General features: G+C 38.7%; 1 protein-coding gene across 5 annotated transcripts in view; it reads right to left on the bottom strand.

Moving 5' to 3' along the window:
* Positions 1-25,593, bottom strand: part of SGMS1 (sphingomyelin synthase 1) — a 254,168-nt gene that overhangs the window by 42,364 nt on the left and 186,211 nt on the right. Inside the window, exon 1 of one of the 5 annotated variants that reach the window (XM_033130234.1) lies at positions 4,356-4,374. The exons of the other annotated variants lie outside the window; for them this stretch is intronic. The gene's annotated coding sequence lies outside the window, so the exon portion shown is untranslated. Of the gene's footprint in view, positions 1-4,355; positions 4,375-25,593 lie in introns of those variants that run through there. 5 annotated transcript variants of the gene reach the window in all.

Below are 25,593 nucleotides of genomic sequence, written 5' to 3'. Positions count from 1 at the left end.
CAGCATCTTGAACTAAGTATACACTGACCTGTTTTGTTTAGATATAAGAAAGAAGGGTGTGCTGAAGTGCACATACATGCTTTTCAGTCCACTTCGGCTGTTAGACTTCAGGCTGATGGAAGAACCTCGTGTGATGACATCGTTTGGTCTCCTCCATGCCTTGTTTATTTAATGATGTTTGAGACTTAGATTTCGCAATATGTGAAATGTATTCTTTCTTAGCAGTTGCCCTATAACTTTCCCAACTGACAGCCTCCCTTTTTATGGCCTCCTCCCAAAATGACCCATTCCAATGTAGTAAGTCTCAGTGTTCCAGAGAAAAATAGATGATTTGGGGCTGACAAAATTAGTACATATGACATTGACAAGAAACCAGCCACTTCAATTGTATACTATAAATCAAGATTCTAACTGTTCTCTTCTAACATGAAACACAAAACTGTCTCATCCTTTTCATGGAAAGTCTTACTACCAGCAAGACTCGCTAATGCCATTTCCCATAACCTGAGCCTCCATTTGAGTCATTCTGTGATGGAATGTAAATATTTATTAACCAGAAAATTCAAAGAATCATTTACTATGGCAAAAAATCAGAAACAACCTAAAAGTTCTACAGTGAGAATTCATTAAACACATCATTATACAATACAATATTCACATCCACTGCAGATCGAATGGAGACAGGAAAAGAAAATGTTTTGTAAACACACATGTATTACAAATATCTATAGGAAAAAAGTACAGAAGGTGTATATCAAAGACTTCTGTTACCTTTGGGTGATGAAATTATAAAATAATTTCCTGCTTTATTTTCTTCCAGTATTTTCTAAATTCTCTGATAAACACATATTATTTTGTCTTTGGATAAGAAAAGGTGTATCTATCTTTTAAGCATATGCTATGTTTTTAAACACAGGTTGCACTGTACAATTAAAAACTGATGCTCGCTACATTAGGTTTCCTTTAAAATATGAAGTAGACTTGCAGATTTATCTACATAACTGGAACCTTTGCCCTCTGTGTATAATTAGGTTCCCAAATCCTTTGTATTCCCAAAACTAACTGTCCTAGAAGACGACCCAAACCACCAACAAAAATAAAGTTGAAATCTGAACCTAATTACAGAAATTCCAGTCTCAGATATTTCCCATCATCCCAGAGAGAGAAAAAACCATCAGAATTACAGCTGTTCTATCATCTATATTTTCTTCAATATCCATCTACTCAGTCTACTGCCAAATGTAAAAGAACAATTTGAAAACTTTGCCTTGTTGCCATTACAATAAGGAAAACTTTGCAGAGCCCTAACGACAACTAATCACTATAGTTTTCCCCTGGGGGTTCATTCTTCGAACCCAACTACCAAAACTCTGAAGATGATCTACTCATATTCCCACTCAAATGATTAACTGCCTCTCTAAGTCTGAAACCAGCCAAGCCAATGTAATATTCATCTAGTTAATCTGTAATCCTTGGACACAGACTCACTCTAGCAGCACTCAAGAATGTTAGGACATAATCAATGTTTCCAAAATCTGTTGGCTTTTACATCCAGCTGATTTGTACAGTGGTGATCTCATCTGTCCCGAGAAGACTGGGAAAGGCTAACACAGGCTCTCTATTTCCATTACACTCCACTCCATTCCTTTCCTTTGTTTCCAGACTGCTTTTTAAAAATGAGTCCTAAAATCTTTCTACTTTATGCTTGTTCAGCAAGAAGAACAAAATTGTGTGTGCCTCTGATTCTATCATACAAGTACATAAGGGCTACGAAAAAAGTCAAATGGCTTAGAAAAAGGATAAGGCCGTGCTTTACTATTCTCTCTCTGTTTTCAAGAAACTTCAACGCAGTATTCAAAAGCATACTGGCAGTCTGGCTTACCTAAACTGCCTCAGTTTACTTATTTGTAAAGTAAGAGTAATCCTGCATTCCTGCAATAAGGATTAGAAATCTGACATGACATTTAGTACATGCATCACAGGAGCTTTTCAAAGCATCTATGAGGGAAAAAGTCGAGGTCCTTCCTTTCCTCCTCTTTTTCCTGCAGAGAATCCAATAGTGGTCAGTCAAGAGATTGGGGTCGGGGGTAGGAGTGGAGGCTGGAGGTTGGGGATGGTGACAGAGCTAGCATCAGAGGACAGGAATGAGGTCACCCTGCCCCCACCCCTCCTTAGTCTTGCCTCATCCCTGTCTCGTCTCACACCCCCAGAATAAGCTGTCTAGGGAAGTCATTCCACCAGGTTCTCAACTTCAGATGCCCTGAGGGACGGGGCAAGTGAAGCCCAGCTGGGTTGCAGAGAATAGGGAATGGAGAGGACCATGCACACAGAATAGGGAAAACCACACCCAATGTAGTTTACACTTAATTTTTTTAAATGGCAAAAACAGACAAAACAAATGCAGACTGAATTTGACCCACGCTATGGCCACTTGGTGATCTCTCTCACACCCTCATCTCCTATATCTAATTGGCCACTAATTCCTGCAGATCCCACCTTGAAGGTGCTCTCAGATGCTGTCCCCTTTTCCTATGGCCCATTTCCTTCTGCTTCAGTTTCTGCCTCCAGTCTGGCTCAACAGCAACCCACCTCCATTCTGCTATCTAATGGGTCTTTATGTATATAATGTGATCTCCTCACTTTAGGCTTAAGACCTTTGATGGTTCCCACTAATCTCTGGACAATGTTCAGACTCCTTAGCTTAGCAGCACGGCCTTCCATGATCCAGCCTACTTCTTTACCTTCACCTTTCATACAAGCACTATGTTATACCTATCCTCAACTGTAGTAGTAGTTTCCTTCACACACCATTCATTGCACAAAGCTCTGCAAGACGTTCTTTCTGTCTAGAATATCCTTCCTACCTTGTATTTTTGTACTTTTAGAATTGCCACCTTCAGAAAGCTCAGCCTCACTTGGAATCTTGAGACCCTAACACACAGGGCACACGTTGTTGAACACATGAATAAATGAGAATGCAAAGGAGATGGCTTCTAATTCCATAACACGGCTCCAGTGATGTGTCTTTATACATCAAGCATATAAAAAAGCTACACAAATGTAACTCCTAAATTTTAATACCACAAACCATTTCAAAATAGAGGGAACTTCCCATGTATCAAAAGAGGAATCTCAAAGCCAGCGTGGAAAAGATCAAGCTAACACACATAGCCGAGAGGGACGGATAACCAGCCTTGGGCCTCAGCAGCCAGGAGGTGGTGTTTTAAGATCCCAGAAAGGGGCAGAGGATGTGGCCTGAGGCCAGATCCAAGCAGGGAACAGGAACAAAGACCTTTGCCTTGAATAAAGCAAGGATCCCTGTAAGACTAGAAAAATTGGACCTATGAAATTAGCATATGATAATGCAGACTCCAAATTTACAGTACCTGCATGGTGTGGGATTTCCAAGCCAAACAATTAATGCAAACACAAGAGAGAATAAATGCAAAATGGTGGCTTAGAAACCCTTCAACAATCAAGAGTTCACAGGACTCCCATGAAAAAAGTAATCTCTACTGAGGATGAACAAACAATTGAAATTATAAACCACATGAGGAAATAATCCACCTTGAGGAAGATTTGACAAGTGTGACAACAAGAAGCACTAAGTTTGAAGAGGCTGTGGAATGGGCACATAAAAGAGGTAAACAAAAAAATTGAGACCACAATGAAAGAAAAAGGTAAGATTTTTTTAAAAAGATACAAAAAGGACAAGTGTGTTAAAATAAGGTACAGAAAAATCCCAGTTTCTCTCTTTTGCCTGCAACCAGCTGATACCTCAGGAGGAAAGGCACGAGAAGGCAAAAGGTTAAAGGAGGTCGAAAAGGAAGAGAAATCAGCAAAAATATAAAGTACATAAGTTTAAAGGCAATTGACAAGTTTTTTTCAAATCTCAAAAACTCAAGCAATCCACTACCCATATATTCTTTTTTTGGGAGGGTGGGGGGCGTAGGAAGAGGGGAACGGAAAACTGAAGCCAGTCAATCAAAAGATGAATCATTTTCAAAAAAGGATGTCTAATTGAACATATGCGTTAGCTTCCATTATTTTAAAAAACTGCCCTGAAATGATAGTACAGGGATTAACAACAAACAAAAAAAGGCAAAGCGAATTAGGAAGAGGAAACAGAAGCATCTCAATTTAGGAAGTTGGGAAGCAGATGGCCTAGTGGTTACTAACTCAGCAGACCCAAGAAAACAACGCTGAGCCAGGAAAGAGGAAAGATGAGAAGTTTTTCAGACTTCAGGCATCACAGAAGCCTGAAAAGGATGAGGAATTGGTGGCACAGGTAGGTACTTTACAAAATGGGGGTGAAAGTGCAGCTAAAAATAGAAGGGTTGGTAGAAAGAAGTTACCTCCTGGTTCTCACTTTGCAAGGCTGAACAACTGTCTCTCCCAAACACCAGAGAAGACTGGAAGTTTATTCTCTAGAAAAGGGAAATGGAGAGTGTCTAGACTAGGGGATAGCGCACAGTGGAAAACACAGGCATTATACTAAAAACAAGGAATTAAATAAAAGTTGCAAACAGATGTTAAGCTGGATGTCCTCTTGCTCTGTATCTTAACAGACATCCTCCCCTCCCCACCAGAATACTGGGAGCCAGGATGACAACTTCCAGGTAAATAACCAGATACACCTTTTCGGGGAACCCCGACATTTTAAGATAAGGGACCTGATCATCTAGGACTGAAATCATATGAACAAGCTCCATTCATGCAAAGACGGCCAAACAGCATTTTCAGTGCCTCCTTTAACATATGAATGGACAGCTAAAAATCATAGACATTTCAAAAACTTCTAACAAGACAAATCAAAACAAAAAATAACAAATAAGAACTTGGAAGAAACAGAGTAAGTAGGGAATCGATAACGTTAAAAAACTATTGTTAACATTCTCAGAGATAACCAAATAAGAACAAAAAATTCAGAGAGTGTTAAAAAGAAAGCTCCTGGAAATTCATGCTAAATATGAAAAACTAAATAGAAACAATAGAAACCAAAGTTGAAAAAAATCAAAAAGCAGAACAAGAAAGATTGAAAACTGAGAGAAAAGGTCAGAACATTAAAAAAGTAATCTAGGAAGTTCAATATGTGAATAGCAGGAGCTCAAGAAAGAGCACAGAGGAAAAACAGAGGGAAGTTATAATCTAAGAAAATCACTCAAGAAAATTCCTCAGAACTCAAGGGGACATGAATTGCCCAAATGAAAGGGTTCAACAAGAGTCCAAGAACAGTGGCAGAAAATACAAAATATGCTTCTGTTATTATTATTCTGTATTAATTATTTTAAAGGAAAAGAGAAAAAGAAATCTTGAAGAATGCTCTAGCTCCCATCCTGCTTTTCACCATACCATCCTCAATATGTTCTCCTCCATCTTCCCCAGACCACAGCTTGCAATCTCCATCCTTGAAATTCCTTACTGGTATTTCTGTCCCTAATCAGAAAAGCCACTGGGGGCTGAAAGCACAGACACTGTTCTTGGCATTGAAGAGTAGCTGTTAGGTATAAGGATTTTTTGAACTGAAGGCACTGAGAAGAAGCAGACACAAGAAAAGCTCTCTGCCCTTACCTCTTTGCCTAAAAGCAGGCCATAAATTTGTAAAAGCATTCTCCTTCCCCTCTCTACCAGGAAGGGCAGCAATTAAATCGCTGGAGACTGCTTTAGACTCTTCCTAGCCCAGAGGTGACATCAGAGGAATCTCACAAACCCTGGTAAAGCTAGCCTTTTTCTACCATGAGTTTCTCCATATATTTGCCCTCCCACATTTGTTGCCCCTAGCAGCTTCAAGTCCTTTTCCTTTGTCTTTCTCTAAAAACTTGTTTGCTTAAGATTCTGTATAAACAAGTTCTTAACCATTCCTTTGAGTTATTCATGGCTAAGTGCTCCCACGTGTATGTTCCATACGTGCCAATAAACTTGTTTTTCTCTGTTAATTTGCCTTTTGTCAGTCTAATCTATGGAGTCCCAGCCAGAGAACCTAAAAGGGGTAGAGGAAAAATATTTTTTTTTCCTTCCCTACAGTATCTACAAGAATTTTGATAGTAGTTTTGGTCAACCTATTGTAGCAGGTGATGCCTCTTTAATGCCATATAAACAATGAGGATAATAGTGCCAGAAAGTTTAGATACATTTTATGTACAGTAACCATTACCCCTGATTTCCTAAGGCAGTTCAGATTTCAAACATATTTCCTTTGTCTCATATGCCATCAAAATGTCCTAGAAAATTTGATATTTCAGTTTCTAATCCACTTTTCTCCCAGAACGCATCTGCTACCCAGTAGTTAGAAATTATTAGATGTGTACTGATGATTTTACACAGAAGGGTGACCACTTTTAATAATGTACGCATTTTGCAAGACTGACTGGGGCCCCAATCATCACACATAACAATAAAACGCAACTAATTTAAAGTACACCTTTGGTGTTTAAATTGAGGAGTGCCTAGTTTTGTTAGCAGGCTGAAAGAGACACAATTTCTCGATTAATATGAAATAAAAAGTCTTATTTACAGTGAAGTAAGTTTTCATAGTCCATTAAGGACTAGAAATACCCATTTAGCTGGGTAACCACAGCTTTTGCATTTCAGTGAGAAAAAGTCTACCAAATTCTTCTAAACTTGCACTTACAAAAATAAATTTAACTCACTGAGGTAAAGGAAAGCTAATTTAAGGAACATGACCCTGGAGGCTAACACCATGTTTCAAAATAAGCAACAACTCATAGGCTCACATAGGAGAAATCAAATTCAAGTCTAGATCCCAAAATAAAAGTCTAACACTTACTTCATAGGTAGACAACTTCAAACTATTTTCAGACCAGAGAGCATCTAAAGGGGTAAATTCTAAATTGATGGCACTTAAATGTGCGTCCTCTGGGCAATGCTTGTCATGAAGGCACGATCCATGTTCTCTCACTGTATTCTGTTCTCTTCCCATAAATGGCTCCCCCGCCTCCTTCCCCGGGATTCCTTCTCCTGGTCTCCTGACATAAACAGAACCAAGGATTTCAAGGAAGGCAAGTGTAGGTCTCCTCTATCTCTGTCTCCACACTCAAAAAGATGCATTAAGTATGTTTGGTATTTTTTTTCCTGGCAGCAATTTTGCTCATTCTTAAAAATGTATATTCATCAACTTCTCTCCAGTCACCACTGAGAATGGCTTCTTGGTTCTATCTGATATTTTCCCGTACTTCCGGGGCCCATCTTTACAGAGCTTCTTTATCAATTGACAGATGGTTGATAGCTCGGAAGCTCAGCTGCCTAGAAGGGATGATGATCCTTATCCACCAAGTTGGCCAGCACAGGAGCACAGGCTGGAGTTGTAAAGGGACTACAGCTGTAGCTTTGCACTAAGGTAGAATACCACCAGGGGGCAGCAGAAAGTCTATGAAATTACATACTCATCCCAGCACCTTTCCCCAAGCCATAAAGGATTTTGGACATATATTCAAACAGAGATCCTGAGCCTAAGCAATACAACTAGGCCATACAACTACAAGAACTAGAACCCCTAAACCATCTACTAAACCATCTTTCTAAACCATCAACTGATGCTTCTTCTTTCTACACCCATGTGATTCTAATGTGCATCTAGTGACTTGCAACATGGCCTTTCCAGAGCTTTTCAGGCAAACGGCACAGCTGAGCTACCATGCAATGTCACCTAAACAAGACCATGTCTAGGATGTAGGACCTCAAAGAAGTACAAAAGCCAACACTTAAAGAGCACACCGTTTACCAGAAGGACTAACCCTAAGACAATCACTGTAAATATTTATCCTGTCTTTATATAAAACTTGAGTGAGCTTTATTATCTCACTTCCACAACTATAACTAATGCAACAAAATTAGATCCTTGCAACTAATCAATGATGACAGTTGAAACATACAGATATTATGTAAAATTACACAAGTTGTAAATTTAGATAACAAAAGGTATAATAAAACAATAAAGAAGAGTAAGTAAAAGAACTGAACAAGCACAGCGAAGGATATTCTGCATTAGATGAAATAACTCCTTTACTCTTAAAACGCTTTGAATATGCATCACTGCTGTTATACCAAAATAAGTTCAAAATGAGTCATATACAGAGGGTGCCAAAAATAATGTATACTCATTTTAAGAAAGGAAAATTGTATTAAAATTGTAATACTCAATATATACTGATAACAAAAGATGAATACAAGTCATCTTTGACTTCTGCAATTACAAGAGGTGCTCAAAGTGGTTACCATCAGTGTCCAGACACTTCTGATTACAGCAAACTACTGCTTGAGCAACGCTGTCCAAAGTGTCTACTTGTATGCATTTTTTTGGCACCCCCGCTATAAAGTGTTCTTTCAAGTTCACATGCACTTATGAACTCTATAGCATTAACAAAAATGTGACACCAAGTGTGTGAACCATAGCTTTAAACAAATAACCATAAAAACAGTCAAATACTTCATAAATGAAATTAGAAGACAAATGACAACATAGCATAAAATATTTTATCTCTGTCACAGATCTCAAATATGAAGAGCTCTTAAAAATCAGTTAAGAAAAAGACTTGAAATAAGTATTACAAATAGGTCAATCATACACACACACACACACACACACACACACACACACCCCAATAAATGTGGAGGAAAAATATTCAATCTCACCAGTTAAAAAAGAAAAGAAAAGAAAAATGAACACAATAGTACAATGCCATTTTTCAGCTATGGAGTTGACAAAGATGAAAAAGAACCATAATTTTTTTTAAAGTATCACCAACGGTCCAAGTTCTGCCAATTCTACCTCTGAAGCAATCATGAATCCATCGACTCTTCTTCATTTCCATGTAACCACCCTGGTTCAGCCAACACCACATTTCATCTGAATTAAAGCCTCCTCAATACTCCTCCTCTGCTTACTATCCCATCCAAACCCCAACTGCAATCTCCATAACGCAGCAAAGACAACTTCTTAAACTGTGTGATTCCCACCTGTGAAATCCTGCAATGCTTCCCACTATTGGAATAAAATCCACGCTTAATTGACCCTCTCTGCCTTTGTATGTCCAAGCATGACCACTGCATACTGCACTTCAATTACCTTAGTCTTCTTTTAGTTCCTAACTGCCTGAGGGCCTCTGAACATGCTATTACCGTTCCAGAAACACTTTCATTCTGCTCTTTCACTATTGGCTTCCACTCAACTTTCAGGTCTCCACTCCTATGTTATCTCCTCAGACAGGCCTTCTTTGATTATTTTCTTACCTACATCGTCTTACTTTTTGAATGTCTTTCTCTACCAGAGTGGAAGCTCCATGAGGGAAGGTCCTTTGTTGTGTTTTTCATTATTGCATCCCCAGGAGAAGGACTGTGCCTGGCACATATCAGGCACTCAACATAAATATCTGTTCTATGAATGAAAAAAATAAATACTAGTGAAAGAAGGTAGTCAACTATATTTGGTTCTAAGAACATAGGTCTTTATTCCAGATTCTTCAATCTGGTCAGTGTGAGACTGACCAGATTACCCTCTTTAAAACTCACTTTTTCCTACCTGTTAAAATAAATAAATAAATACATAAAATCCATAGACTATTTCATCAATAATTTTTTTAAAAGTAGTCTTTTAAAAAGAAATATAGTTATGATTTTCAGATAGGAAAACATACTTCCCTTAATCAGATCATTTCTTCCTTTTAGACTTAACTTTAGGAGAAGAAAACAGCATTGAGCCCTGATAGCCTCTATAAGAACTTGATTTCTTAAACATATATAAAAGGAAGCAGCTATCCAATTGTTAAACCTAAAGAGAAGATTCACAGAGGTTCCTCAATTTTTATTCTTTGCTATAAACAAAGTAAACAAAAAATCTAGAGTCAGTGCTATATTATAAACCCAAAAGTATGCAAATAAAATTGTAATTTCATATTTACACAATGAATTCAAATAAAAATCCTTGAAGGGTTCCCTCCCCGCTCCCCCCAAATTGTATACAGAGCCATCTTTCACCTAAAATTAAGCCCTCACACTTTTCAAAGTTACCAAAATCCTCCTCAGTAGTATGTCAATCAGATTTTTAAGCATATCCTAGTGGGAACTACAGCCTAAATATGGGACTTTACAGATGTTTCCCAATAGCTTCTAGGTAATTTATAGCTGAGTTGTTCATTACTGTGTCCTAGTATCAGTTGAGACATTGGTTGGAATAAAAAATTATAGGCACATCTAAACAACACAGTATCAAGATGGCAGGTCCCTAATGACTCCATCACCTAACAGGTCCTGGCCACTAAAATAGAACTGCAGATGTCGCTGTCCTCAGTAGTCTTGTTTTATGCCCAGATCATAACATGCTCAGTTTTTCAAAACTCTGTAGGCATTAACACCCAAAGCATTTGACAGAATGTCAGTTTCACACACAATGAGAACATTACATTATTATAACCTGGGAAGATGGCATAGCTCACTAAAAAGTGCTTCAAAATCTTGTCAAATGATCTCAAGATGTAAACTATGAGATCAAACAATTTAACTTTCAAATGTCACGGGTTATTTCTATAAAATAGAAACAAGGAGCAAGGGACAATATGAAATATGGACTTAATTTGTAAAAGAACAAAATACCAGTCATGAAGATCAAAATTGGAAAAATGACTAAGAACAGCAATTATGTACTACATCTTGAGGAACAGAATTTCTCAATAAGGTGGAGGGGTAAAACTTAGCACCTAAAAATGCCAAAAATGCCTTTCCAAATTATTTCTGAAAACTACATTCTTACCATAAAACAACAGTGGCAGTCTCATAAGTGTCTATTCCACACCTGGATCATGTTCCATAGCTATGCTAGAGGAATCACGCAACACACATAATAAAAGGTCCTCATAACCTGAAATAAGTTCTCCTTGTATAGAACTAAGTATATAATAGACAGATCCTGTTCATTAAAGGAACTCGATGATCTGCATTCAAGAACAGATTATCAAAGCACTCTGGCAAAATGACAAGCACATCAATTTCACTAAAGACACAGCTCAAATTTATCTTCCATTTATAATCCTAATGAACTTTTCTCTTTGGTGCAAATACAGCAAGCACTAAAGAGCTAAGGACTGAAAAATATACATTTTTATAAAAGCCAAATCACTGAATCAAAATAAAACCAAACATAAAGCACCTACTATGTCTCGGGTGTTTTGTGAGTCACAGGGATGCATCCACCATGGTTCCTGCCTAAGTAGGTTAAAAGTGTCCCAAAAACCCGAACCCTGCTCTTCTCTAAACCTATTCCTCCTGCGTGCCTTCTTCAGCTTAGCAAATTGCAATTCCATCCTACCATCTGTTTTTAACTGGTGCTCTCTCCCTCCTCCCAACCAACCCATCAGAGCCAATCCCATCAGACCTAAGACCTACTCAAAGAAATGTTCGTGTACTAATCAGAAACTTTTATTTAGAAGTACTCCACACTTGTGTGAAAATACATAGTTGAACCCAAAACTTTCAGTGCACTAGCACAGAATAAGTTCTTAATAAGTATCCGTTGAATTAATGAATTAGTGGAATTAATCATGACTAGTGTCTAGCAAATCTGAGCACTTTCTCCTAATTAATACCTCAGTATGCACGTGATGGTTATTTATCCATTATTAAGGAACATCAAACCAATATCCATAAGAATGGGAGAATAAAGGATTGAACTTGGAGTGCTTTATTATTTCCAAATAATCAAGGAGGATTTTTGGTTCTAAAACTCGTTATTGTATTGAATACCTGCTATTAAAGCACTATGTATGCCTGACAATGAGGACATCATAATTCAGGTAGGAAGCAGAGAGAACATACTAAAATAAATGGAAAAAATGTCCGAAGTACAGACTGGAGGATAAGTACAAATAAAAAATGCTAAGATTTAATACAGGCAAAATAATTAGATAAAAGTTAGTTAAGACTGTCATAAGCTTTATGTAAGGCATTGTTACATTATTTACCAAAATCTATAACATATTTTGTGTCCCAGAAATTCCATTTCTAAGAATCTCACTTACAGAAACATTAACAAGTGAGTCACGATGTATGTTCAAAAATGTTCACAATAGCCCTGTTTATATAGCAGAATTTCCAAAAGCATCTAAACATCCTTCAGTGTGTTTGTATAAATAAATTTGGTACCTCCTCACCACAGAATACCATGCAATCATTTAAAAGAAGAAGTGTATCCATATATACCAACCCGTCTGTGAGATATATATTATTTTCATTTAAAAACATATGTATTTCACTACACATATATGTGCATATGCACATATAAGCATTAAAATTCTATTAGTGTACACAATACAGAGGTTATGGGGGAACAGGAATACAGAACTGGAGAGAGGGAGGACATTTCATGTGTTTATACATGATATACATATCATAATCATGTATCATTCAGTGCTTTAAAAAAAATAAAGATTAGAGAGAGAGCAAGAGGAAAAGGAGAAAGAGAACACAATGGAAGGGAAGAAATCACCAAAGAATTCTCAAGTCCAGAGTTTCATATGTCTTTTTAAACATAAAGGGCCATCTGGGAACAGCTGCCCAAGCCAAGCAGGCATGGAATTCACCTTCTCTTGCAGCCGTATCCACTCCCCTCCCTCTTTGGAAACCAATGCTACTTGCGCGCTGCCCCATCATGGACTCGAGCAGGTTCTGTGGGAGGCTCTGCACCGCCAAGGTGAGCGTGTCTGTCTTTATCCCTTGTCTTCTCTACCTTTCACCTTTCAGGGGTTTAACTGCAGCACGGGAGGGGACATAGGGTGGTTCAGGAGAGAATGACATTGTAACCAGTCAGCTGGCTAAATTTAGCATCCCATCACTGCAAAATCTGATAAAGAAGAATAAAGAATAGAAGAATAACTTCTGATAAAGAAGTTGTACGTTGGGTAACCCTGCTCTCCAGCTGTAAAACACACGGGTGGAAGGTAGGTCTTCCTTTCCTCCTTCTTTTTAATGCTGATACTCCTGAGGTTGAAACTATTAGGTAAAATTAGATTGTCAGATTACATATGGATACACACACATATACCATTTATACAGGTAACTTTTACATGGTAATAATCTTGGAAACAAGAACCGGGATTAAATTTAATTGACTTCTGACCTGTGGGTTTCAGCTGGCACCAAACAACAATAAGAAACTGACCAAATGAATCAGTACCTTTATAAGGAATTCCACACAATTATAAATTATCTTGTGGGACAATATTTAATTAAGGACATGGGAAGATGCATGTGATAACTCTATATCGTCCATTTTAAGCAAGTGTTTGTTCAGTACATGTATGGCATGATCAGTCACTACATCATACACAGATATATGGACACACACAAAATAAGAATTTAGGTCTACATACCAAACTGACCAAAGTTACCCTTAGTGACTTAACCATCCTGCTTATCTTTCTTATAGTTCAAAATTTAAAATAAGAACCACATTACTTTTATAACCAATAAAAGGCTATGAAATAAATAGATGTTTTAAAGGTGGATGCCCTCCCGCACTACGCAAACCCATTCTATCTCCCCACGCCACCCCCACCAAAAAACACACCCTGTCCTCCATTATCAACAGAAACTGAGAGTCCTGGCAAACTGACAGACTAAATTTAGCAGACAGATCTAAGTTACAGTTCCTCTCAAAACCAGTCCCTGAAATAGTTCGAGTCTTGTGAAACTAAAACTTTCTAGGCCTGCCACTCTGGGCTTCATTTTATAAGCTTCTAGTTTTATCAAATGGCTACAGGAATTACATACAATTAAAAATAGCGCTGCAGTATGCTAGATGATGCAATATCTTCGCAAATAGCAACTTGTTTTCTATGGAACACCTACCACATGTAAATCTAAATGAAAAGGTCAAAGTCTTTAGAAGCAGATTATTAACTTCAGGAGTCATAAACAACTGTGTGATAGATTCGTATTAAGAAGGAAGAAAAAAACTTTATATGAGAAAAATGAATGCTTACATCTTTTATTTGAATGTATTTTTATAAGCTATGAAATTATCCAATTCTCTCAGCCAAAATTTGGGGTAAGTTTACAGGTGAGAGCATTGAGGCTTCAGAAAGTAATTTCAAGTTAGATCTTTGTACTATAATTCTAATTATATTACACCAAAGAATTGTCCAGAATTTATCATTATTTAGGGATGAACAGAGCCAAACGATCCACTTCCTTTTTTCTTTTAAAGTTTAAAAAGATTTCTAATGAAATTATGTCATCAGGATGTTAAATGTATATAGGATTTTCTTTCAAACTTGCATTCATTCTCCACTTGGGCCTAAAGTTTTAAAACAATCTACATGTTTTTTAAAACTATCAGTCTTTTAATAAAATAAAAGATGGTTTTCTTTGTGTATCTTTCAAATTAAACAATACAAAGCTTCATTTGTATAATTTTGCTAACTATACTTATAGAGGAAAGTTTGAAAGAGGTGGGCAGCAAGAAGAGTGAGAAACACAGTATTTATAATTTGGGGATGCAGGATGTAGAAACTACGTATTTGAAAAAAATCACAACAGCTTTGTAATGACTGGTTTTCACTTTCCTTGGTAAAATTATATGTAACTTTGATTTGGACTGCTTCATGTACTGAATCCCTGGTATATGCCATGAGGGCTCTCTCTCATAAAATAAGTATCCTCTCCTTGCTGAGATCTCTTACAAAGAATTTTAGGCTGTGACATAGGACATCAGATTTTTCTTCTTTTCCAGCTGTGTCTGATGTCATACATGGGTATAGATTAATCAAGAAGGCAATTCAAGGATACCTAAGGTATGGTGGTTAAATATATTATGAAACGATCCCTCCTTTAGAACAATATAAATCCAACTGTGAAAGAACCAAAAAAAAACCCAACAAAATAAACTAACCCCGGGGGTGGGCGGGGTGGAGGGGAGGATCCTAGATATGTAGGCCCAAATTTTAAACACTTCTCTATCAGACCTCATGAAGACTTACAAAACTGATGATTGCACGACAGCCTTTACGGATTTAACCTAAGCTTTGGAAAGCCAGTATTTATAAACATGAGAGTAATAAGATATAAGTAGCAAGTACTGTAGTGCAAATAGACTGCATTACTTCACATGGATTATATGTTAGTTACAAAAGCACTAGCATGCTTACATGTTAAAGTAATTAGAAAATCCATATGTGATCCAGCATCCACACCTGAGGCCAGGAAGTTGACAGCCACCTAAGTTTTCTCAAGGCCAAGGTGGGAACCTGTACGCCACGGAGCTAAAACACAATGCCATGTGACAACCTGACAGACAGAGATGAGGCCAAGCTGAGGACCAGGGGCCCAGCGATCTCTAAGTGACTCTGAAGAACACTGAATTTTCAGAGGACAGTTTAAGCAGAGAACAAGCAGGCTCCCGGGTCTGCAGTCTTTTCTCAACACACTTCTGCTCCACCTGTGAAGTGGAAGGTCTGTCCACTTAAGTGCTTCTCATTGTTATGCTTCTCCTCCTAGCAAGAAGGAAGATGAGAAGAGCTGACATAACTGAGCGTGAATCCCTATTAACAGGTGAGGACAGTCCCAGAAGTGAAGTCAGGCACTCAAGGTCAGGAGCTGGAGTGGGGCTCCAACAGTTGGCTCAAAGCCTGTGAGCTGCACCACTGAGCAGGACACCCCCAAGTGGGGACGACGGCACTTCTTTGAAACCATGGGGTAAAGCTGACAGAAGGTTCTGGAACATGTTTTCAGTTCCTTAGAACAAGGTGCACTGTTACCACAAGGACTGTTATCACTGACAAATTCTTCTCGCTTCTGTCCCTGTGGTTTCAGGAGCATTCCAGCACTTCGGGGGCGCCTAACCCCAGGCTGCCCTGCCTCCTCCACTCACCTCTGTCCAGGCTAACACGCCCACTGTCCTCGCCCTGACTCCATTAGCTGGCTTCCTGCAGAGCCTGAGCTGGGGACCCAGCCTTCCTTCCAGGCTTCTGCCCCTTGTGCTGCAGGGTGTCTCGCACATTTACCACACGTTTTACACTCTTCCCCCCACACAACTCCTGAGCACAACTGACACTCTCATTCGCATTCGAGTGAGTCATTATCAGGTGGCAAACTGCCAGAGAAGGAAGCTCCACACATTTTCACGTTCCTCAACTGCTCGTACTTAGGCAAGGTTGTAAAAACATCACTGGGGGATTCTTGCAGGGAACTCCCATGATCACACCCTTTCCCAGGTCAAAAGCTCACCCCCACCCAGCCAGCTCCCAAGCCCAAAGCAGCTAGTAGAAGGCCCAAATACCTGATTTCTGGGTGGGTGTGTGTGTGTGTGTGTGTGTGTGAACTCTTACCTTGTACTATCTCTTCCTTCAAGAAGGACTTTCCCCCTTTTTATAAAAACTCTCTTCTCCTTGTAAAAAGATTCAAATGATACAGAAGTACACTCAAGTTAGAGAGATGGTAGGTGGGTAGGTGGGTAGGTGGAAGGGAGGGGAAGGGAGGAGAGGAGGGCGGGCAAGTGAGCTTCCTCAACCCCATCCTTCAGAGATAACCAGGGCTAATACTTTGAAGTACATCCTTCAGGACGTTTAAAAAAAAAAAAAAAAAAGAAAGGAAAAAGAAAATCTGTTAATGAAAAAAGCAAGGGAGCAAATTTATATGTATTCTTAATGCCATCTGTGTAAAAAAAAAAAAGGGAGGGAAGGAGACATATATACACTTGCTAATATATACATATCATGTGAAGGCATAAAAAGAAAGAGTCAATATTGACTGGCTCCAAGGAGTAGACCTGGGAAGGGTGGGAAGTACGCTTGTCACTCTATATCCTTTCTTACCGTTTGAATGTGGAACCACGTGAAAATATTATCTATTTAACTTAAATATTAAAACAGAGAAAATGTACTTATTAAAAGTCCAAAACAGTGCCTATCATAGAACAGGCACTCAAGCAATACTGCAGAATGACACAAAGGAGCCTATCTATTTTAACATAATAGAAATGACACGACTCGCATGGTTCATGCTGTTTTAAGTAACCTACTACACACACCACCACCAAAACAAATAAAAACACTTGAATACTGACAAGGAAAGGCGTTCCTGAGTAGTTCTTACAGAGGAATAATATAAAAGATTTTAGATATCCGGCAGTTGGTAAAGGTAAGTATCGTCCTGAACATTTTCTCCCAAGACTCCTGTGGGCAGAGGGCACACATAGCCACCCAAAGTCAGGGTGCACAGGCCTAAGGGGCACTATAATAAGAGGGGCAATTTTCCATGTTTATAGCTTACCCCAAATGTCATACAAATTTTGTGTTTTGCTCTATAGTTAGTCACGGCTATAGTCATACAAAAACCATTGTCTTTGCCCAAATCTTCAAGAATATATGCTGCATTTATCATGTTACTTCGCACCTCCTGACCCACCATCCCACATCTGGGAGAACTGAAGCACCCCAATTTGAAAATCACCATCTAGTTGAATCTTACACAAACTGGCAATGATCAAAGCAAACTGCTTTACCCAAGGTCACATGGCAAATACTGGGAAAGCTGAGATCTGGCTATGAGCGCAATTCTCAGTGGGAGCATAAAATTTGACTGATAGTCTTTTTGTGTGTCCCTTTCTCCCCACCTCCACCCTACGGGCACATAACCACTACCAGCTCCCCCAAATAAAATCCCTCTGATGTCTCATCAGGTCCCACGCTCATTGACAGAACTACTCTTTTATAGCCCCTTCACCATAACTGGTGAACTAAGTCAAGCTACGCCTACAAAATATAAAATCTCTAACAAGCACTGGATCTCATTGGACTCTGTATGAAGCTTTTTGTTTTAACAAACAAAACCGTTTCTAAGCACTTTAGTAATCACTTGAGCGACCCCATTTGCATCCTGGTTAATGTACTAATTGTAGATCTGTTTTATTTATTTGTTAAAACCAGAACCTTGGTTTGACAACATTTGGTCAACCAACCATTTTGACTAGTTTGAAAATAGCACTGCCTATTGTTTAAGATATTCCATAATACACATTCCCCCTGATTTTAACAGGCTTTCTCTTAATTTTCCCAAAGAAATTTCATATTAGAAATTATACTACCATATTTTATATAAGGAATTCCTTGAATAATAAACAATAGTTGAAATATCTGCACTGAAATTGTTCAATTCTTTGTGTTCAATTCTTACTCAAAATATTTGGTACTTTAAATATGTGTAATGACCCAAAATCAGGTGCACAAATCATGTTTTATGAAATAGACCTACCTACAGCAGGCAAGACACTTCAGCAGGAAATCAATTTTAACTAACATAAGAAAAGAAAGTATCTATGGGAGAAACAAAATATACAGATTTTTTTAGGTTGTTACTATAATAATTTTCTGAATAAAGCATAAATCCTGAAGAACGACTTTATTCCCTCAGGGAATTTAAACCAATAGAATGTGCATATTTAGGTATTTTTAAAGGAACTGGGAAATCTGGTGCTTGCACCAAATTCCTATGGAGGTGGAGGAATTCTCCAAACAATTTCAATTTCTCTCCTGGATCAAATATCTCTAGTCCGCAGGGAAAATTTCAGACCTGTGTAGGCGCAGACGAATTCCACTGTCACCAAAGCAACCACTGCACCAAGGTAAAGATGGCAATGACCCCAGTGTGTGGGCCTGGGAGAGCAGTGAGGAGGGGTGGACACCAATGTCACGGGGGAGAGATGGTGATATCAGGAACCACAAAGGGCTGTGCTTGTTGCCCGGGCCCTGCCATGGTACAGGACTCCTGTAAGAGTGCCGTCTTCCCAAGCATCTCTAGGAGTTTGTCCAAGGTGGTGTGAATGTCCCAGACGTTCAACACAGCAATGTTCGGGGATAAAGAAAACAGGCACGTTCCAATTTCACGACACAACAACTCAAAAACCATTCAAAATGGACAGACTTCCAGGCGAGGAGGCATAAGACCTAAAGGTGAGTCACAGACCATCCCCTCGCATCTTCAATTTTTCTTACGACTTACTTGGGCAGAATTCAATCCATTTCCTTACTCATAACACTACCATAGGACTTGAATATGACGAACTATACAGAATCCTTCCCAAAGTGTGAAATGCATAAATAGTATAGTACTCAAAAGACGGCAAAGTCATAAATGATTCAGTTGTAATGTCAACAGTTTCCTGTGTAGGTAATTAGAGAAATAAAACAGGATCTTGCCATATTCCTGTGGTTTCTGTTTGAGTTTAATAAATAACACAAATCATGACTTATACTTGGGTCTACTTCTTCTAAACACAGTATCATACCATAAATGCCTAGCCTTTCACCTCCCTCTTACAAGCTAGGGAGGTAGTAGTTATACCTCTGGGTTCTACTAGTAACTCTACCGTGAACTTCACACAGCAAACTGGTCCTTCTCAGGAGCCTTGAAAACCAGCCCATCAAGCACATGTAAAGGACAATGCTTCCAGAAGAGTCCACCTTTATAACATCATCATGGCACAGTCCAAGAGCTGTTTCAGTAATAAGAGAAAGAACAGCCAACAGACAACCAAACCACGAGAACAAAGTATTGCAGTAAAATGGTATGATGTCCAAGATCTCCTTTAAAGTGCCACCTCCTCTCTCCCTCCCCTGCACCCTGAACAAAATACAGGAGGAGGATGGAGAGAACAAGAACGACAGTAAGTTGATAGTTGTTAATGCTAGGTAGTAAGGATATGCTTGTACTAGTCACTCTACATTTTTTAAAAATTGCTTTTAAAAATTGTCTTAACATATTTTAACTTGGTATGAACCGAATTTGTTTTTTAAAAAATAGTATATGCACACACAAAAACAGTAAAGCACCCAGAAAAAGAAAATTAAGAATATGGGTGAAGGAGGTCAAAAGGTATAAACTTCCAGTTACAAAATAGATAAGTCCTGGGGATGTGGTGCACAGCGTGGCTACTATAGTTAATAATACCATACTGCATAAAGTTGCTAAGAGAGTAGACATTAAAAGTTCTCAAGAAAAAAAAATTCTGTAATTATGTATGGTAATGGATGTTAACTGGACCTACTGTGGTGACTGTTTTGCAGATACACAAATACCGAATCACTATGTTGTACGCCTGAAACGAATATAATGTTGTATGTAAAAAAGAAAAGAAAAAAGAAAAATAACTGCACCAAAAATTTTTGGTGGTTGGGTGATGGGATGAAACCAAAGAATAAGTCAGCCGATTTCACACAACTCCTAAGCTCAGAGCCACTATTCCCGGCAAACAGCTCTTTCCACCAAGCCTCATGCGTTCATCAACGTTTACTGGAGCCAACATCTCTTTTTAGTCTGTTTATTTTCTTTAGGGTATACAATGTGATGATTTAATATACCCATACTTTGTGAAACCACCATCTCTTTAATAACCTACTCATACATACCTTCCTGAATAATGTGAGGCTCTGAAAGCGCACACAAATATTACCTACCTAACACTCTCTCTACTCAGTGGGGCTTTTACCTGCTAGCCCTTTCCTAAGAGAACAAAAGCATATGTCCAGTTTCTCTGCCTAATGAGACTAGGTCAAGTCAACAACAGAAGAGAAAAGAAAGGAACAAAGATCAAACTCTGATGTGTAAAGAATGCCTCACACTAGATGGATGATAAAAACCAAAAGAAGTCCAAACCACTGCATGCCATTTATTGGGAAGATACATACTAAAGCTTTACTCTGTTCCGTATTTCCTTTCTAGCTTCAGAGGCAGACAATAAAGAAATATCTGAGAAACTCCACAATGGCAGATAGGAAGGTAGATTAAGCAACGAGACACGGTTCTAGAAATTCCATCAGATAAAAACAATGAGTTCTGAGACCAATTACCAGGGACAGCTTCAGAGGCTATGGACCTTTTCTGATATCTGTCCCTCAACAAGAAAAAACATTCTCTGGGCAGAATGTTTTTATATTAGTGTGGACAACCAAGACACAGCTGACAAAAGTGTTGGCTGAGCAAGACAGCGTAAAAAGATTCTGCAGGTGCACTGACAGAAGTGCAATCCCCACAGCATTGGATTCTTTAGACCTTACATGCCATAGGGGCACTGCTCAGTTCATCTTCCTTGAGCAAGGAAGGTACTACTCGTTACCAAATGTTCAGACTCCTGACCTTTGCCACCTGAGTCATATATCCTACCTCTACATGGATCACACAAAAGCAGGGGGAAAACTGGCACGTAAATCAATCCTTTGGACTGACGGGAATAAGAATTCTCTTGTCTTTCCTGTCTGAGCTTTTAAGAGAAGTTTGCTTTTCTTTTTTATTTTGCTTTTTTCTTTTTTATTCATTTTTTTAAAATTTATTGGGGTGACAATTGTTAGTGAAATCACATAGATTTCAGGTGTGCATGAGGGTAAGGGAGGTCAAATATATGGTGATGGAAGGAGAACTGACTCTGGGGGGAGAAGTTTGCTTTTCTTAAAAACTGGTCGGTTCCTACCTTATGGATAATGTGAATCACATGGTGTTTCCCATTTTACTTCAGCTGCCAGGACTCCCTGAGCCAAATCTACAACTGAACGGAACCTAAGGATTCTGTGCTCGTACCTTAGGAGTCTGAGTGTTTGTCTCATGAATCCTAAAACAAAACTCCATCACCAGCCATGAGAAATCCTACTTCAGGAAAGAGCGTGAGGGATGGCAATACGGGAGGTGGCGTAATGCTGGTTTCCCCCGGCACTTCAGATGCATTCTGAACCACATTTTATGATGCATGACAGGACAGAATTTGCCCAATTCTGGACACACATCCACTAAGAAACTCCTTATGCCATTCAGCTATCCATAATTTTCAATGCTGTGGGTTTTCTCAGAGGGTGTGGTCTTTAAGTAGGTCTATACAAATTCTGGAACCAGGCACCATGAAATAGAAATAGAAATATATCTGAGGTTATGTGAAATAAACACACAATTGCAAAAAGCCTAAATATTTTATAGCTGCCTATTCATTTTGCTTTAAGTTATATCTAACTTAATGTCAGAGGCAGGAAAGCAAGTCAAGTATGACCCCAAAGCTCAGGCCATTAGACCCACTCTAAATTATTTTTTTTCTAGGTCTTTGTTTTTCATTCAACATCAAATTGTTTAAGTAATACTTGGTTTGCATTTTTTCTATCTAAAGTAAAAATACTGAAGTTAATGACTGATTCTTAAAGTAAGGCAAGTTATGAACCAAATTAACAAATCACTAGACTGTATGAACTAATTATACTTTATGAACTAATTATCACATATGGAATAACGTAATCTGCATGGACTCCTTTTAGCTCTCATGTAACAGGAAAAGCTTGCCAGAAGCTCTCTGGCAGCACCTGAATGAGTCAGGAGTTTTGTCTCACATCTAATAAGCTTATCCCTTTACCCAGAAATATCCAGTGATATCAAGCCCTGAGGCGATGGCAAAATCCATGTCCTGCCCTCTCTAGCCACACAGCTATTTTTTTCACTAGACTCCCCTCCAAAAAAAAAACCCACCACTTTCATGTGTTATTATTATGAGTAGTAGTATTAAATGCTTACAATTCCAGATGCGACCCACATAAAAAGCAGGTTAAACAAGTTGGTGGAGTTCTAGGATACCTGTAGTAATTAGCCCTGTTTCCCTGAAAATAAGACCTAGCCGGACCATCAACTCTAATGAGTCTTTTGGAGCAAAAATTAAAATAAAACCCAGTCTTATATTATAGTGTATAAGACCCAATCTTAATAGTAAAATAAGACTAGGTCTTATATTAATGTTTGTTCCAAAAGACACATTAGAGCTGATGGTCCGGCTAGGTCTTATTTTCGGGGAAACACTATAGCTCTTTAAACCATTAAGGAACAGGTATAACATTGTAGCATAGTTGAAGTTCTCTTAACCAATCTCTGACTGGATTAATGACTCACAACATGCTGATGCATGAGGATGGCGAAGCAACCTCTCACTGTCGCTGTATTAGCTAATATAAGCCTGACAACTGTTTCCACTGGTCCCTGTGCAATGTTTACCAAGACTCAAGTTATGTTTGTTTCCAAACATGTTTACGCAGGTTGGACTTGTTTCTGTTATTACATAATTTAATGAAATATTAAGTAATCAATGAAATTTGAGTCTGAAAAGAAACTGAGCTGTTATTTCTATAAAACTAAGTTGAATGCATTCGAAACACTTGACAAAGGTAAACAGCTGAAAAAGACTGCTGTAAACTAAGGTGTGTCTGAGACAATGTTCACATTCTGAGGGGAAAAAGGGACGTAAATCCAGATGAATTCAGCATTTGGCTGCTTTGAAAGTTTTGATGTTCTGGCACCACTTTAAAGAGATAAACACTAGACATTGTTGATAGAACATGACGAGTGTGGTTTGTGTGTGAAAGACAACATGGCACACAAGTCAGAGGACCAACGTCCAGAGAACAACTCTACACCACATAAAAGACTGAGCAATTCTGAACATCGATATTTCTAAGTTAATAAAATGTTTATGGCGGGTATACATTATTTTGTATTATTTCCACTGTTAACTGATTAATCATCTAACTATAGGTCCCAATTGCACTCAATAGGACTTTCTCTAAGGAATTAAGTCAAGGTCTGGACCTTCCCACGTATTTTTGTCTTTCCTTGATAAAGAACTTAAATAAAAATGAAAGGGAGAAAGTTTGTCCTGATGAAATCTCACATCCCCACCACTCTTTCAGTGACCATCTCCTCTGGAGTCTGCACTTCCCCAAGCTCCACCCCTCTGGTAGACAAGATTAAACACTGCCTCTTCACTTCCCTTCACACGTACAGCCTCCCCTTTATCTCAAGTCCACGCATGCTTCGCTAGGAGTTGAACAAAGCAAGGTAAAGGTAACTCATACCATAAGGTGTGTTTCTCTTCTCTAGGATGTTTGCATTTCAGAAGATCAATGCTAAGAAAATGTTTACATGTTAGAAGATGTATCTATAAGTGACATCAGAGTTCAAGAGTATATATAAAGAGGCAGTAAAAAAAAAATCAAGATTGTGGAAAGGGAGAGGGAACCTGGTAGCAAGGAACAGGTCAGTCTCAAGGCAAACGAGTTACAATGTAGAGAGAACTAGATTTAAATTCCGTCTGTGACTTTGGAAAAGTTAACAACCTTTCCAAGCCAGTTTACTTGTATACAAAAATAGGATAGCACTACCTACTTCACAGGATTAAATGAGATACAGTTATAAAGCACCTACTGGTATATGTAGTCCAGGCACACAGTAGGTGCTCAATAAATCATGGCTGCTTTTAGTAGTCTACCTTCTCACATCCAACCTCACCCTACCCCTCAAAACGGCATTATTTTTTCCATCTTCTCCCCTTTGATTTAAGAACACAAAGATTCTCTTAAAAGTAGTGGGTCCCCACCCCTCAAAGACTCCCAAAAGCAGCAGCTCTGGGGCACTTTTATGAAGAAAGCTACATAGGTCAAAGCAATGTTACTTGCAAGATATGTCCTTCACCCTTCAGTACATTCTTGGGAGCTCTGTAAGTACGGGGCACTCAAAGTGTGATCACAAGTTGATTTATATAATCAAATGTACTCGAAATTAATGTACAGTAAGATCAAAAGAAAAAAAAGCAGTCAGTTTATTCTTGTTACATCAATACTTCCAACCCATGGTCTTGCACTGAATCATCATCTAAAGATCTCTGATGTGGCTGCTAGATTTAGAGATCCAATCTGTACACTCTGCAAAGAGCAGGTTACCACCCTTAAGGAGAAGCTTCGCTGCACACCCAGGCGAGAGCTCGCTCAGGGCGGGGCATTCTGCCGTCCCCCCCCCCCCCCCCCCCCCCCCCCCGCAGGGGCAAGGTCAGTGTCTATTTATAGCATCATTCCTAATTCAAGAGAGGGATCTTGAATCTTGATTCACATACATACACAATAAAGACGAAGATGTCGAAAAGTACAGGAAAGATTAAGTATAGCTGGTCTGGTCTAGTTCTCAAAGGAAATGATACAGCCATGACACAAAACGAAAGGAGAATGGGGAGATGAGGGCATACAGTTCATTTTTAACAATATTCTGACTACACACACATCTGATCACAGCTCACTCCCCTTCAAGAAAGAAAAAAATTCATTTTTAAAAGTTCTGAAGAACAATGTGTCTGGATTTCTTTACATGTCTTCATCTCTCTGCCTCTGTGCAAATGAGTTATCTTTTCTGGATAAGTATCAACTACTACACGTTGTTCTGATTTTCCCTTTAGAAGACAAACACAAGTTGAGAAAGCTGCCTTTCCCATTTGCCAAAGATGATAAAATGCAACAGCTGTTACCTAAGCAACCATTCACGTTTCAAAGGTATTCAAGATAAATCTGTTATTTCCTCTAAAGAAAAGCTTTTCTCTTACTCAGATGTTAATTACTGATTCATAAAGTAGTTGCTAAGACCAAATAGTCAAGGGGCCTATGAAGGGCCACAGTGACAGAATCTGCCTCGAGCGGCATCTGAGAATTGTGAAGTGAAATCATTTCCCTTCTCTTCAGTACATGACTTGGGAATACCTTCTGCTTACTAATACATTTCAAAAGGCTATGCACCGAAATAATTCCA

This window comes from Rhinolophus ferrumequinum, chromosome 16, assembly GCF_004115265.2.
Source record: "Rhinolophus ferrumequinum isolate MPI-CBG mRhiFer1 chromosome 16, mRhiFer1_v1.p, whole genome shotgun sequence".
In the NCBI taxonomy this organism is placed as follows: domain Eukaryota; kingdom Metazoa; phylum Chordata; class Mammalia; order Chiroptera; family Rhinolophidae; genus Rhinolophus; species Rhinolophus ferrumequinum.
The sequence above is the reverse complement of the archived record's forward strand: the minus strand, read 5'-3'. Positions and strand labels throughout refer to the sequence as shown.